The sequence below is a fragment of the Eschrichtius robustus genome, chromosome 16 (assembly GCF_028021215.1).
Source record: "Eschrichtius robustus isolate mEscRob2 chromosome 16, mEscRob2.pri, whole genome shotgun sequence".
Taxonomy (NCBI): Eukaryota; Metazoa; Chordata; class Mammalia; order Artiodactyla; family Eschrichtiidae; genus Eschrichtius; species Eschrichtius robustus.
The window spans coordinates 37,644,744-37,659,984 of NC_090839.1; the positions used below are offsets into that span (position 1 = coordinate 37,644,744).

At 39.0% G+C, this 15,241-nt stretch overlaps 1 protein-coding gene across 5 annotated transcripts in view; it reads left to right on the forward strand.

Moving 5' to 3' along the window:
• PLCB1 (phospholipase C beta 1) overlaps positions 1 to 15,241 on the forward strand; it is a 694,419-nt gene that overhangs the window by 504,498 nt on the left and 174,680 nt on the right. The window lies entirely within an intron of this gene.

Below are 15,241 nucleotides of genomic sequence, written 5' to 3' on the forward strand. Positions count from 1 at the left end.
CCACTCCTGAACTAGGATCATTGTGGCCTGGAGGATGGAATGTACCAATTGGACAGACTTTGGTCACATGACTCTCCCTCGAGCCAAAAAGGAGTCAGCTACCTGAACCATGTGGACTGACAGTGGGAGAGGGGTGGTTCCCTGAAATTCACCTGGGGTGTGTACCTAGAAAAAGGAGGACTAGTCACCAGGCAGATAAAAACAGCAGATCCCACTAAAAATGGTCACAAATCAACAATTCATCATCTCTGTTTACCTTACCTTAGGAAGCCATTTAATCTCTTTGACCAGTTCCACCTCCTAGTTTTCTGATCTTTGAAAATATTCTGAGAGAATTTCTGGGAGAATTAAGTAAGTTGCTTATGATAAGAATGTTGCATGTATTAATTGTTGCCTATTGAACCCTTGTTGATCTGAACTAATGAAAAATGAGAATTGGCATTTGTGCCAAATTATTTATGAGTCTGGAAGTGAGATTCAGAGCACTGGGCAGAGGCATTTCTGAATGCTGCTGTCTCTTGGCTAACAGGCTTATTTTACTTATTGCAATTAATAAAAAAATAGACTCATTTGGTGATGAAACCTGAAAAAATATGGTGAGTCATATCTGTGCACAAATGTTCATTTCTGACTCGATCAATATTTTATCTATATTTTTATTAAAATGGAATTATAATTATAGTTTAAAATGTAAAGATTTACACTGGAATCTTACTATTTACTTTATCACTTAATTTTCCTAATAGAGTTTTTAAAATCGTTATTTTCCCAACACCATTTCCCTTTACTAGGTAGAAGTTATAAAAAATAATGATTATTTTTATTACTGTGTATTATGCATTCCTGAGACATCAAACATGCCGTAATTAAGGAAAGAGACTAGCACTGTGTTATGGTTAAGCCAATTAACCTCAGGCAAGTGACTTGACTTGCTTGAACTTCAGGTTCCTTATCTGTAAAATGGGATGATACCAGTTCTAGCAAACATCAGGGCTGATCCTGTATCCCTTGGCATACATGGTTCCAACACAGTCAACAGCATCTTCTGCAAATCTCTGAGACTTCCTCTCAGCCCAACCACAGCAAGCCTACAAGTGCCCAGGACTTCATGGCCCCAGGAGTAATTTTCACTCAGGTGGTAGTACCTCTCTTCCTTGCCCCTTGTGTGGGACATTTCTGATACATGTTCTTCACATTCTCCCAGAGTTCCCATGTATGATTGAGCCCCAGTTTCCCACAACTGCAACCTGCTTGATAAGGTTCCCTTTATTTGCTGGCTTTTCTTCCCTTCGCTTTTCTCCACTCCCCTATTGTTAGTTCCTGGGTTATCTCCCAAATAAGCTGCTTGCACTCAAATGCTTATCTCAAAGCCTACTTTTAGAAGAACCAAAACTAAAACAAGCACTTCTCAATAAATGGCCTTAACAGAATCTAAAGTGAAAGATGGGTAAGGTCAGAGTAGCTGAGCATTGAGAGAAAAAAAAAAAAAAAATGGAAGGGCTGTGCCCAAGGATCATCCCTTCCAACATGTCACATGTTGTCTTAGCTGTTACCATTCCTGAAGTCCTGGCTGGTAGCCTCAAAATCAAGGGATCTCCTGTCTACAAGGGACTTAGCCATTTAGCCCCAACTCTCAGGTCATAGAAGAGGCAGCTAAGTGACAATGTTGAGAGTAGGACTGTATTTTCTGTGTCCCAGTTCTTTGCACCACTCCAGACTCCCACGTGGAGCCCTCCATTAGGCCTTGCTCAAAAAATGCAATGTCAGCTATTTAGAAGTTAGCAATTTGCATCCATAGCAGTGGTTTTCAGACTGTCCTTGACATAGCATCCTTTTATTTGTGTTTGTTTCATCTCACAGTGTCTCACTGGATTGGTCAATGTGTAGGAAGAACCTTTAGAAGCACTATTTTGGTTGAATGAGTGGAGCCTGCATTGTAGCTGGTGATGGCTGCCCTACTCCTGTTTATTCTCCTGCTCTATCCCATTCTCTGCAGGCACTTCTGCCCAAACCCCAGGAGATTCGAGATGCTCAGTTTAAAAACCACACATCTGAAGGAGATATTCACTGGCCTAATGATCTGCCTCACCATTAAGATGGCATCCGTTTAAATATTTTTATATAGATGACCTGTGTAGCAATAAAAGAAATAAAATAACAGAAATGAGTGAACAGAGGCAACTCAAATGAGATAGATTTTCTTCCCAAGAGACAAAGACAGATGAAAGCTGTACGATGTAGCCAGTTCTTTTCATATCTTAAGTTACTTCACTAAGGAAGCTGCCAAAAAGCCACTCTAGTATTTTATTGATTACAATCCCATTTAAATCCCACCTATTGACTTGCTAGCCTCTGTGGAAGGTCATAGAAGAATGACATTAGCATCTGTGAGTATATTCCAGGCTCCTCTTAACTCTGTGTTTTGTTTATTCATAGACTTCTCTGAAGTATTTGAGACTGACAAAAATGAAAAAAAAAAATATTTTCAAGATAGCCATTATGTCACTGTTCATCAGTTGGCTTGATAACTTCCTTGAATTTCCTTTCTTGATTGCATTTCCTCCTTTCCCAGGAGGGAGGAACTGGGCTTGAGGAAAGCAAATGCCTGGCGCAGGAGTCCTGGTTATTTTCTCTTGCATCCTTTCTTTCTGTGACCTCAGTGTCCACTCAGAATTACAGATCTAGCCAGAAAGCCACAACCATGTCCATTCAAAGCTGAAATGGCTTTTGTTCAGAAAACAACCAGTCAGGAAAAAAAAAAAAAAAATATATATATATATATATATATATATATATATATATATATATATATATATATAGTAAAAGCAAAAAACAAATGCAAGTTTTAAAGAGGTGCAGGAGTGAACTTGGTAGCATAATCCACCCCAGTCTGTTGAGTGTTTTTAAAACCTCTCTCCCTCATCAGACTATACCTTCCCAAGATGCCTTGCCGTTGTGGGTGAGAACTATTGGGACAAAGCAAATAATGGCTATTTTCTCCTAGAGGTAACCTCCCATCAGAACAAAGCATTAATAATCACTGACTGTTACACCTTTTCCCTTGCCAGCAGGGGTCAGGGGACAGGCTATGGCTCAGTTAGAAGGAACGGCTTAGCAGCTTGCACTGTGCTGCAGAAAAGCCAGGAAGCCACAGGCATTGGACCCCAACATCTGCTTTTCCCAGAGCTGAGTTTTGTTGATAGTTGATTTTACACCAAATAAGTGGGAAGGAAGCTGATTGAATGCAGAGAGAATCAACTCCATGGAAAACATACGGTGACCACAAGGAAGCCAGATGAGGTGAGGGGTAGACTGTCTAACCTAACACTTCACAGAAAAGCTGAAAAATGCACCGTGGCAATGGGTGAAATGTCAGGAAGCTGAGAATGACCAATAATTTCATTCATTCATTATAGAGATTCTAGGAGCCCTGTCTGAACCACTGCAGTCTGTAGGACTCCAGTTGCAAAAGCAGAATTACCTGCATAGTAGGGATGGCACCATTTTAAGAGGAAGACTTAACGGAGGATGTTTGAAAAAATTAAATTTCTCACCTAACACCCTACCTTACGTGTAGAAAAGGAGTCCAAAATGCTTCTTATTAATGTTGTTACTGTTACCTAAAAACTGGGTTAGCCTCTTGGTGGGTATTGAACCAATAGACACAGCCAAGCCAAAGATCGGGAGAAGGAAGGATTATTACTTGCAGCAAATAAGGAGAACACCGGGGATCTTTTCCAAAGCAGTGTCTCCCCTAACAGCAAAATTGGGGAAGTTTTAAGCTAAGGGTACTTGCATATTCATGAAGGGGCTAGAGCAGATGAGAATTCAGCATAAAGTTGAGGCAAAAGTCGAGAGAGTCCAAGCTTTAATTGACTGAAGTCAGGAGGGTCAACATCATCATTCCATCTTCCACCTGGGAGGGGGCCTTAGTTCCTGCAGAACTAGGACTCTGCTTTATCATTGCACTACCCTTTGACTGCCATTTCTTTGTTCCTGCATTCCTTTGTTCCCTTAATACCCTTGATTCCTGAGACCTGTTCAAGGGTAAGCATTGTGGCCAGGCTTAGATCACTAAATGGCTTAGACCAAAATGGGTTCTCTTATGTCAAGAAAGCCATGCCTGGGGCTTCCCTGGTGGCGCAGTGGTTGGGAATCTGCCTGCCAATGCAGGGGACACGGGTTCGAGCCCTGGTCTGGGAAGATCCCACATGCTGCGGAGCAACTAGGCCCGTGAGCCACGGTTACTGAGCCTGAGCGTCTGGAGCTTGTGCTCCGCAACAAGAGAGGCCGCGATAATGAGAGGCCCGCGCACCACGATGAAGAGTGGCCCCAACTTGCCGCAACTAGAGAAAGCCCTCGCACAGAAACGAAGACCCAACACAGCCATAAATAAATAAATAAATAAATAAATAAATAAATAAATAAATAAATAAACCCAAAGTTTAAAAAAAAAAAAAAAAGCCATGCCTGGTTCTCCTTCTCCTCCAGGGACTCCCCCTAACCTATCTGCTTACACTACTTGCCTTTGTTTAGGTTCCCCCAACAGTGACCCTGGGAGAAGAATCCAAATATAAAGAGTTTATTTGAAAGGTGATCCCAGGTAGCACCAGTAAGGCAATTTAGGAAGTAAGAATGAGGAACGGTAGGCAACCATTAAATGTTGCATCATCTCTCAGTCCTGGGCAAAACTAATGTCCATCTTACCCAAGGAACATGACATTCTCGTTAAGGATCTAGAACATTTTGCTCTCCTTTGTGTTATGGTCAAGAACCATTGTGAAGGGTCTCCTCTCATGGAACAATGTGATGGTGCACTAATAAAATGCGACAGACTTGTTCCCTACCCTCTGAGAACCTCTAGCCCTAAATGATCAATCAGCCGTTACATAAATCTAGTGAAAAAGACTCCAAGCCCATGTTTAAGAGAGTAGGGTACCAATCTGGATTCTGTTTTTATCTAGCCATGTCAACTTAAAAGGACTGTTTAATCTCACTGGGTCAAAGTTTATCTGTCCTGTTAAATAATAAAATGCTCTCTTACCTACCAAACAGAACAGTGTGATGTAAATGAATTGCAGATGTGAGAATACTTTGAAAAAGGGAAAGTGCTAAATCAAAGTTAGGTGCTATTATTAAAAACTTTCACACAAAAACACATTAACAAGTTCATCTGAATACAGGGAGAACTACAGGGGCACAAAAAGCCATGACAGCTGGGTCGTGGGGTTGATCTGCAAAGGCTTTTGAGAAGAGCACATATTCATTTAGTGGAGATTATTACACGATATCTTGGACTTGTATTTGTACAGTTATGGTAATTGAACAGTTTTGCAATCAAGATGGAATAAGAATGCATGACACTTTTCAGCCTAAGATAAAATAATAATGCCTGAGAACATGTATAGAATATACTAACTCCAAGATTGAAAAGAAATGGATAAAATAGGCAAAGAAACCAGCAAACTTTATACACTATACAAAAACACAGTTAATTGGCAAATGTAATAGGAAAGTCTGTACCCAAGCAAAGAGAATTGAAAAGGGAACATTTTATAGATTATTTCTGTAAGCAGGCAAATAGATTTTGGTGAGCCATGGGATATTAGAGCCATCTGCACTTGCTTTCTCTGAGCTGGTCTAGCAGAGCTCACATAAGGGTCAAAGCACCAGGAATAAATGTGAGCCAAGGACATACCTTCTCAGAGCTGTGCTTGCAAGTGATTTTAGGAGGTGCTAAGCCATTGGACCAGTAGCTTTCCAACATGCCCTGGTATCATTACATTAGGACTGAGGATTGAATGGTGATGAATGGATTCTCAAACACCTAATCCCAGTGACATCCAAACATGTGGGTGCCAGATCCTGCCTAATTGGCATTTGGCTCAACAAAGTGAGGCTGGTGGCCATGCTAGCTGGCAGACACATTGTTCAGTTTGCCCATCCTAACTGTGTGATGATTCTGTAAGGATTTATAGGCCATCTGTCTTCCAAGGCATAATTTGTCAAGATTCCTCTGTGCTTCCAGGCTTTGAAACATGTTATTTGCATGTGTTTGGCTATCCCTTTTAAAAGGTAACCTGCATATTTTTTATTTTTTTTATTTTTTGCAAAACCCACAAAACAATGTCACATTTTCTGTTTAGCATTTCTGTTGTCCTCACATTGGCATGACACATTTTTTTTTGTTGTATTTTATTTTTCTTCCTACAAGTTAGACTCATGGATTGGAGAATAAAAATGTTAGAGGGTGCCTTTGAATTACTTGTGGAGATTAGAATGTAAATTGAGTCTGGAAAAGAATTTTAGATCTTGATAGACAAATCCAAATCAAAGAGCTAATGCTCATGCCTCTGCTAGATGGGTCATTTGTCCTGCCGGAGCCCAGCTTCTTTTAACAAAAAGATTAAAGTCACATGTTTTAAAGAAATAAGTAAATCATGGGAAAAAGCTCTTCCTTGGTCTCATTCAGGGCTATTTTTAGGACTAATCCACATTGCCTCAATTGAAGCCAATGGCTACAGAGGCAGGATCCTCTCCTTTTCATCATCCTTGTTCCTCATCCAGGCCAGTGCTGGGAAAGTTATGTGGATACACACCATCAGTCGCACTCATCACCATCTGCCTTCCCGTTGCCCTGGCACCACCTCCAGATCCAGCTCTCACACTGAGTACCCCTGTGATCTTAGACAAGTTGCTTACCTCTCTAAGCCTCAGTTTGCTCATCTGAAAATGGGAAGTAAAAAGTACCTCTCTTATAGGATTTCTGTGCCTGCCACATGGTCAATGCACAGGTAATGCTAGCTCTTCCTGTTAGGATGATGATGATGGTGATGATGATGATGATGATGATTTACCTTCTCCTAGTACTAGATTATGTGCTGTACAGCAGGATAGCATAGTAGTTAATGGCATGGAACACAAAGCCTGACTTTGGGTTCAAATCCCATTTTATCCACTTGTAAGCCATGTGATCTTGGGCAAGCTACCTGAGTTTCTCATTCATAAAATAAGCATAAAAATAGTATCCACTTCATAGAGTCATTATGAGGATGGAACGAGTTAATATTTGCATATAGTAAATAGTATATAAATGTTTATAAAATAATATATGGGAGATAGACTAAATTCATGAAGCTCTTCAAAGGCTGGCTCTCTCTTCCTTTACCATCCTGCTTGCACATAGGTAAATATACTTCCTTTCAAGTCAGAATCCATTCTATTTTTTTTTAAAGTACTATGTTTGTAGACACAGCCAGCCACATTTTCTTTCTTTGACTCTCCACAGCATTATTTTTCACTTTAGCACTTCGTCCCTGTTACCTTACATCTGCTTTTACGACGAACTAAGTAGCAGTTCCATGTTGGTGCTTTGATGCCATGATGAGGTCATTTCCAAGGTAACCATCCCAGTAAAAAACACACACTGAACAGGAAAGAGCCTGACTTTCAAAACTTTCTAGTCACCTTAGTAATGTGCCATGATTCTATTTAGAGATTAGCTTGCGACCATGCCCTGCCGTCCTTTTCCCTTTCCTGGTCACAGAGCCCATGTAAAGTGTCATGTGAGAGTCTGGTGCTGAGGACTTGCCATCAGGCTCCTCATCTGTGCGATGAGGAGCATCAGCTTTTTTACATAACCTTATTGAAAGTCACTTTCATAAGCTTCTAGGTAGAAGGTGAGGGCTATGGATTTATTTCAAATAAACTTCTTACTTGTGAATTTCAAAAGAAATTCTAGCATTGCTGAGCAAAGATGTTAGAAGGAGAAAGTATTGACAGGGCAGGTAACTTGTCATGTCAGTGTCATGAAGGACAATCAGCTCTTTCATTGCTTAAGGATTGATTTGCTCTGTTGTGAATTATCCTAGTCCCCTATTTCTATTTTGATGGCTTTAGACATTTAATGCTGTGTGATTAGTGCTTCTGCCAGGGGCTAGGCAGAGGAAGAGAGTAAAGATAAAACTCTCCTGCTGTTCCAGCCACTGGGGAACACCAGGGCTTGGAACTTTCTAGAGCATCTCCTGGAAAGGAGCCACAGGCTTCTCTCTTCAGGACTTGGGACTTCCCCTAGGCTTGGGGACAAGGAAACCTTGGTAGAAGAGTGCCCTCAGAACCAAGCCGAAATGGTACTCTTAAGTTCTCCCTTCTCTTCCATCCCTCCATTCCCTGAGACAAAATTAGAATGCTGTGTTGCTGCCTGTATTGGAGAAGAGTGAGAGGGTCTTGGAAAGTATAAGGGAGGAAATATCTTGTCTGTTAAATACTCCCGCCTGATAAATACCTGGGAGCTCAGGCTGCCTCTGTGACTCTGACTACATTCTACCTGGGAAAAGACACAGCAAGGAAAACTTGACTGACAAATTATCCATATAGTGCCATCTATGGTGAGATATTAGTCACTGCACACTTCTCACCAAAAAGATCTGAATGAAAGACAACTAAGGAGATCCACGATAAGTCCCTGACCAGGCAAAGCAGGTCTATAGCAGAAGACCTTCAGTTTCTCCCATCTGATTCATTTTACCTAAAAATAGTAGGATCAAAAGGATAAAGCATGTGAAATCTGATTTTTTTCAACTTAATCAACAAAATTCTGCAGTCTGGTATAGTAGAGAAATCATGGATCATCAGGATAAATAGAATGAATAGTCTAGACATATTCAACTAATTAAACTCTCTCTTGAAATCACACTAAAATTGCATTGTACTTTTTTAAGGCATAATCTGGCAAGGGTGGAGATAATAGGGTAAGAGACAATAATTACACAATTTTGGCAACTACCTATAGGTTTACAGCTATAACGCATCTCAGAAAACTGATCATAGGTTTAGAGTTACAGCCTAAAATAAGGAGGGTTGGTTGACAGCTGTTTAAGGAATAGTCAGAACCCCCACCTGGGAGAAAACTAAAGGTTTACGTTCTGGAGACAAGAAAGCAGAGGGTCTGAGGATAACACAATCCCAGGTGAAGGCAGGGCTACCATTTGAAAGCAAAGAGATAAAGTGATCATAAACATTCTGCCCCTTACCCCGTTTGGCTCTGGAAGGCTGGCATCCAGGCCTTTATTTCCTGGCAAGTGATTAAACAGATCTTCTCTCAGGACTTGATCGGCTCAAGAAGGAAGAACTAAAGGTATTGACATTAGGGGTTACTCCAAAGAGACAAAGACTGATCCCTCTACAATGATGCCTTATTAACTCTTATACTTTGCAGGTTCATATCAGATATACAGATGCTTTGAAAAGTCCAATCAGCTTTTTAGTCCACTCATTTGAAATATGAACAGACAATTAAAAATCACTAGACATATGAGGAAAACTTACTTAAAAAGTAGAAGTAAGCAATAATAAAAGTAACCTTAGGGAAAACAATGACTATGTAGTTAGAAGAAAACTTTAAATATACATATATCATTAATATCCTTAGAAAGATAATAGAACATGTTGAACCACTGAAAAAAGAACAATGCTATTTTTTAAGGAAATGTCAGAGAACACAAACTGGCTCTTAGACATTAAATAGAGGGTAGCAGAAACAAAACACTCAAAGAAGAGTTGGAAATCAGGTGTGGAAAGCTCCCAGAGATTAGAGCAAACAAATAAAATGAAAAGTTGGAGGGAGAATGTATGAAAATGTAAAATTTGATCAAATAATATTCCAGAAGACAGAGAACAGAAATTAGTATAGAGATAATTTATGAAAATGTTCCAAATAGAAGAATAATAGCTTTCAGACTACAAGGGCTCCAAGAGTGTCCAGCACAGGGGATAAAAATAAACCTATACCAATGCACATCACTGTGAAGTTTCCAGAAACTGGAACTGAATAAGATGCTAGAAATTTCCAAAGAGACAAAATAAAAAAAAAAAAAAAAAAAAAACAGGCCACATATGCTTTTAGGATGATGAAATAGTAATTCTTCAAATCTCTTAACAGCCCACTAGAAGCTAAAAGACAATGAAGCAAATTTTCTCACAAAAATCTAAAAGAAAATTTTCTTAACGTACAATATTATACCCAGATAAACTAGCAATAAAGTATACAAATGTCATAAAGCCATTTTTAGACATACAAGCCTCAAAAAATTTAACACTCAGGAACCCTTTCTCAGGAAGCTACTGACAAATGTACTCCCACTAAAATGAAAAGCTAACTATGAAGGAGGAAGACGTGGTTTACAAAAAATAAAAGAGATTAAACAAAGAATAGAAGTAAAAAAAATGTTAATTGATTAATCTAAAATGGAGTAGGTAATAAGACTCTAGGAAAGGCTTCATCGGGAAAATGAAACTGGGAGAACACTTGTGCCTGAACATATTGCAAAGAGGTTTAGATAACTGTGTCTTCTTCCTGGAGAGACTTAAGCTGAAACATCTTTTCTTAGATGCCTGGAACAGGAGGTCAAGTTGGAAAGTTCTGTTGGAAGTAGGTTTCAAGAAGTCAATTGATAAAAGGGGTCAGGACCTAAGAAAATGGGAGAACCAGCCCACAAAGCTCTTTAGACTGTTCCATTCTGTTCGCCAGAGCTCCCTTTTCTGGACACAGATCCTCCTCTTCTTAATTGTTCCCAAGAGCTGGGACTTCCCTTGTGGTCCAGTGGTAAAGAATCTGCCTTCCAATGCAGGGGACGTGGGTTTGATCCCTGATTGGGGAACTAAGATCCCACATGCCACGGGGCAACTAAGTCCATGCGCCACAACTACTGAGCTCGCGTGCCTCAACTAGAGAGGAGCCCCCGCACGACAGCGAAGAGCCCGTGCACCATAACAAAAGATCCCGCATGCCTCAACGAAGATCCCACGTGCTGCAACTAAGACCCGACACAGCCAAAAATATAAAAATAAATAAATTAATTGTTCCCAAGGACCATGCGATGGTCCCAGGTTTAAAGAAGGTAAGGGAGTAGCTTGTTCCCCAGTATATATTCAAAGGTCTTGGCATGCACTTGTAAGCATGAAATGCATCCAGCTGAATGTCCCTGGATATACCGCAAGACTTAAAAGCATCCCTGGAAGGTCTCATTTTGTCACAACAAAATTTCAAATTTCTGTCTTCCTGACATTTTCAAGAGGACACCATTGGAGCCTCAGTCATCGTCTACCCCACGGGAAGGAGAGAGGCAGAAGGAGGCAGAGGTACAGTTCCTGGTCATGGTATATGTGTACAGCCACCTGACATTTGAGCGTTTCTTTGCAGCAAAGATATTGCTGAAGAATGACAAGCCATATAAATGGCCATTGGGGACCATCATTTTGTCATGCCACTTCCCTCTCGTATCCCTTTGAAGATGGTTCCTCCCCATTGAAGTCAGATCTTTTCACAATTGATCACCAGCCTTCCTTTTTCAATATACACCAGAACTTCTTTTGAACGAAAAAGCTTCATAGAGCAGTGTTTTCTCCATTCCTTGAGACTTATATTTTTCCTACTTTGGCTCTAAGTGGTTCAAACAATATAAATGCTTATAAAGATCTTTAGGTGTCATTATATGAGTGGCATGTCCACTTGGAAGCATATCAATCTTTTATTAAGAAAGTATAGAAGGGACTTTATTTTTAGCCTTTGTCATCTGGCATTATCCTTCTGAACTTAACTTTTCTTCCTGTTGTTTTTATTCCAGAAAATCATCACATTGCTTTTAATTGTGGTTTGATGTCTCATAATCTCATTCTAATATGGGACATTTTGTTTTAATTTAGCTGGTAATCACCCAGAGTGTATTAAACCACTTGAATTCATAGAACTTTAGAGCTGAAAGAGACATAAGAGCCCATCTAGTTTTCTCATCCTATGGTTGAAGAGTTTGTCGTTGATCAATTACTGCTGGCAGGAATGGAAGCCACATTTCTTGTACTGTTACTAATTTGACTGATTTGTTTAGAAAAACAGTGTTTTTCCCATCTTAGTTCTCAAGGCTTTTCATTTTTCTATGTGCCTCAGCGGACCTGAAAAAAATCGTAAGCAGTTTCGCAAAAACAGTGACTGGTTGGTGGAAAAGTACTGATGCATTTAAGTCAACAGCAACAACAGTATTCCAGCTGTAGGTTATATGCAACAAAGGAAAATCCTCTAAGGGTCTGTTTTCGTCCAAAAGCCTTTACTGGTCAGAACTATATTTTTAGGCTAATTCATTATGCCAAAAACATCTACATTTTTGCAAATGAACTCTTGACCCCTCATCTGATGCCTTGCAACTTATAAACCTCCAACTCCTGATCTTTACTTTTTCATTGGCTTTTCTTGACTTTGACGTATATCTGCCTAGTCATTTGATGTATCAAAAGTCTTGCACATTTGCTCCTTTAGTTAGCACGGCAAGCTTTGGGGTTGAAAAGTTGCTCTGCCTACTTGCAGTCTACAATCATATTCTGAACTGTCCTCCAAACTCATATATTGTTCCTATTCAAAGTTAGGTAAATTCCTCAGCTGGCGATTTTTAAATTATTTCATATAATTAATTGTAAATAATGCTTACAAACACTGATTCACCTAACTCTTGTTTTTACTAATTTTAATCTATGCTAAAAACTCTGTTAAAATCTTCGACTCCTAGGAAACAGTAAAGGTAGAGAAAGTAACCCAAAGATTATGTTAATTGACCTATAGGACTTCAAGCAGGTTTATATTCAATTTAGCAATATTTTAATAGGTTTGGGGTTTTTTTTGGGGGGGGGGAGGTTCCTGACACACATATATGTATGTATCAATATCTCATAGCCTTCTTTGAAATGGGTTTGTCATCGTCCTGATTTTCTCATTAATGAATTAAATAAAACTTTTACACATGTTCTTTGGCACGTTGCAGAGCATAACTTAATTATAATATCCTCGTTTGAGAATAACAAATATATAGCTTGCATACCCCCACTTTTCTGTCATGCATCCATGACCAACATCAAAATTATTCACAAGCATGGTTCAGAATCTTTCTCAACACAAGTGCCCAGAAGGCACTGGAGGCAATATAATGGAAATCCATGCTAAAGTTAAAATTAATTTGTCATCCATGCCATATTGGCATATGTTTTGTTTTGACTGCTTTTAAAAGTTGCTGATCACACCAAGGGATATTTATTCCCAAGATACCAGACACAAACACAGCCTCCACCAGCACCATAAAGGTGGTATGTCTTGGTCACACCATATTGTATTGCTGTCATTTGCATGCCTTTAGAAGGAGTGTATACTTGTGAGTTTTCCTTGGAGTACACTTTATTCCAGGAGTCACATTATTTTCTTTTGTTGGCCCCTAAAGCCACTTGCATTTATTGTCTGTTCTTTGAGGAACAACTGTGGTTAGAAATTGAGATGTATGAAACTGTCATTTGCATAGGTTAAAAACACCAAATATTAATAATTTCATATGATTTGACCTAATCAGATAAAAGAATCAAAATTATGCCATCTTTGGTGATCTCCCAGTTTCAAAACCATTTATTTTCTCTTTTGAATCACTAATTGTCAAAAGTAAGTGCTGATTTTACAGCTACAGTGCACAGAGAATCGTGGTAGATTCCAAGGATGACAAAGATAGAAACACACATCCTGCTCTGGAGGAGCGCATGCCTGCTGTTCAAGGGGTGAATGGTCTTATTTTCTATTAGATTATGAGCTATTTGAAGGCATACTCTGTGCTTTGCTCTGCTTTATTTTTCTGCATATTCATCACATTGCAGGCGTTCAATAAATGTTTGTTAAGTGAGTGGAAGGTAAAGAGACGGGAGAAGGAAGGGAAAGAGGAAGGGAGGAATAGACACTCGTTTGAGAAGAAGGTGACAAGATGGCGATAAATCAGAGTAAAATGATTATTGTTCACAATGCAGACGAAGGATCACCCCAAACCTCAAACAGAAGACTGAACGTCACTTAACAAAAAAGTAAATAAAGTAACACCCATTTTTCGATTTTAAAAAGTGCCAGCTCTCGAGTGCCAAAGCATGGAAATACCCAGGACCCGGGACCCCAGTAACACTGATGCTCGAGAGGACCGGCCACCCTGGCTTCTAAAGCTTAATTTAAGCATCCCAGATCTTCATCTTTTGTATACCTGCTCTATGATTTTCGTTCCTACTAATGAAAAGAACGAAAAGGAAGACTGTGAAGAAATTAGATTTTTTTAAAAAATACTTTCTCTCTAAATGTTTCATGCTCCAAAATATTGTTGAAAGCTATCTATTGAGATAACTTTGGCCCTAAGAGGCACTGACTTTGGTTTGTTTCCAAAAATTGAAACCGGTCTGAAAGGGTATATGCATTCCACCATAAATGAATTTCAAAGGAAGGCTTCAAAGGCAATAACCAAAGTGTTCTCATCAATGACAGTGTGATTGGAACGATCACCTTGGTAGGTGATGGTTATTTGGAGGTATAAACTATAGCATCTATAAGATTTTTCTTTTTGTAAGATACAGCTCCACTCGTCAAAAGCCAATAACCAAACTTCTTTCTATTTATTTATTCCTGGAAAATATTAAAGGTGGTTTAGCTATAATGTTTCCAGAATTATGGGACATACTCATCAGTTATTTTGAGAAACTTATTAAATGTAAAAAGATTTACACTGTGGGGAAACAGTCAGTGCTAGCTTTTCCATTTGCAGATGACACATCTCTTACCATTCAAGAATAAACAATGCTCAAATCAATAAAAAATAGAATTATTAGATATCGTGTTTTTACCTATGAGTTTGGCGTAGGGGTGAAGAGAAGGCAAACCACTGGTGAAAGAGTAAATTGCTAGAACTTTAACAGAAAGCAAATTGGTTGTGTGTAGTAAAAGCTTTAAAAATATGCATAGTATTTGAACCAGCAATTCTATTTCTGGAAATTCATTCTCAGGAAATAATTAAAAGTTTGTACAGAGATTCAACTACCAGAGTGTTCCATACAGTGTCATTTATACTAGTGAAAAATGAGAGACAACTCCAAAGATAATGGAATATTACTTAGTCATGTGATGTCTATATATTTTATAATATATAAAACATAAATATTATATAATTATATGACAGTGTTCATAATATACTGTTCAGTTAATATAAACAAAAGTTTCTAAATCATATACAGATATATAGGATTGCAGCTTCATAAAAGAATTACACACACACACGCATACACACTTTTCTTTTTCTGGAAGCATATACAACAAGATTTTAATAGTAATTGTCTCTGAAGGAAGAGTTAGGCATGTTCAGAAAAGTTTTACTTTTCCTCTCTGCTTGTCTCATTTCCTATTTTT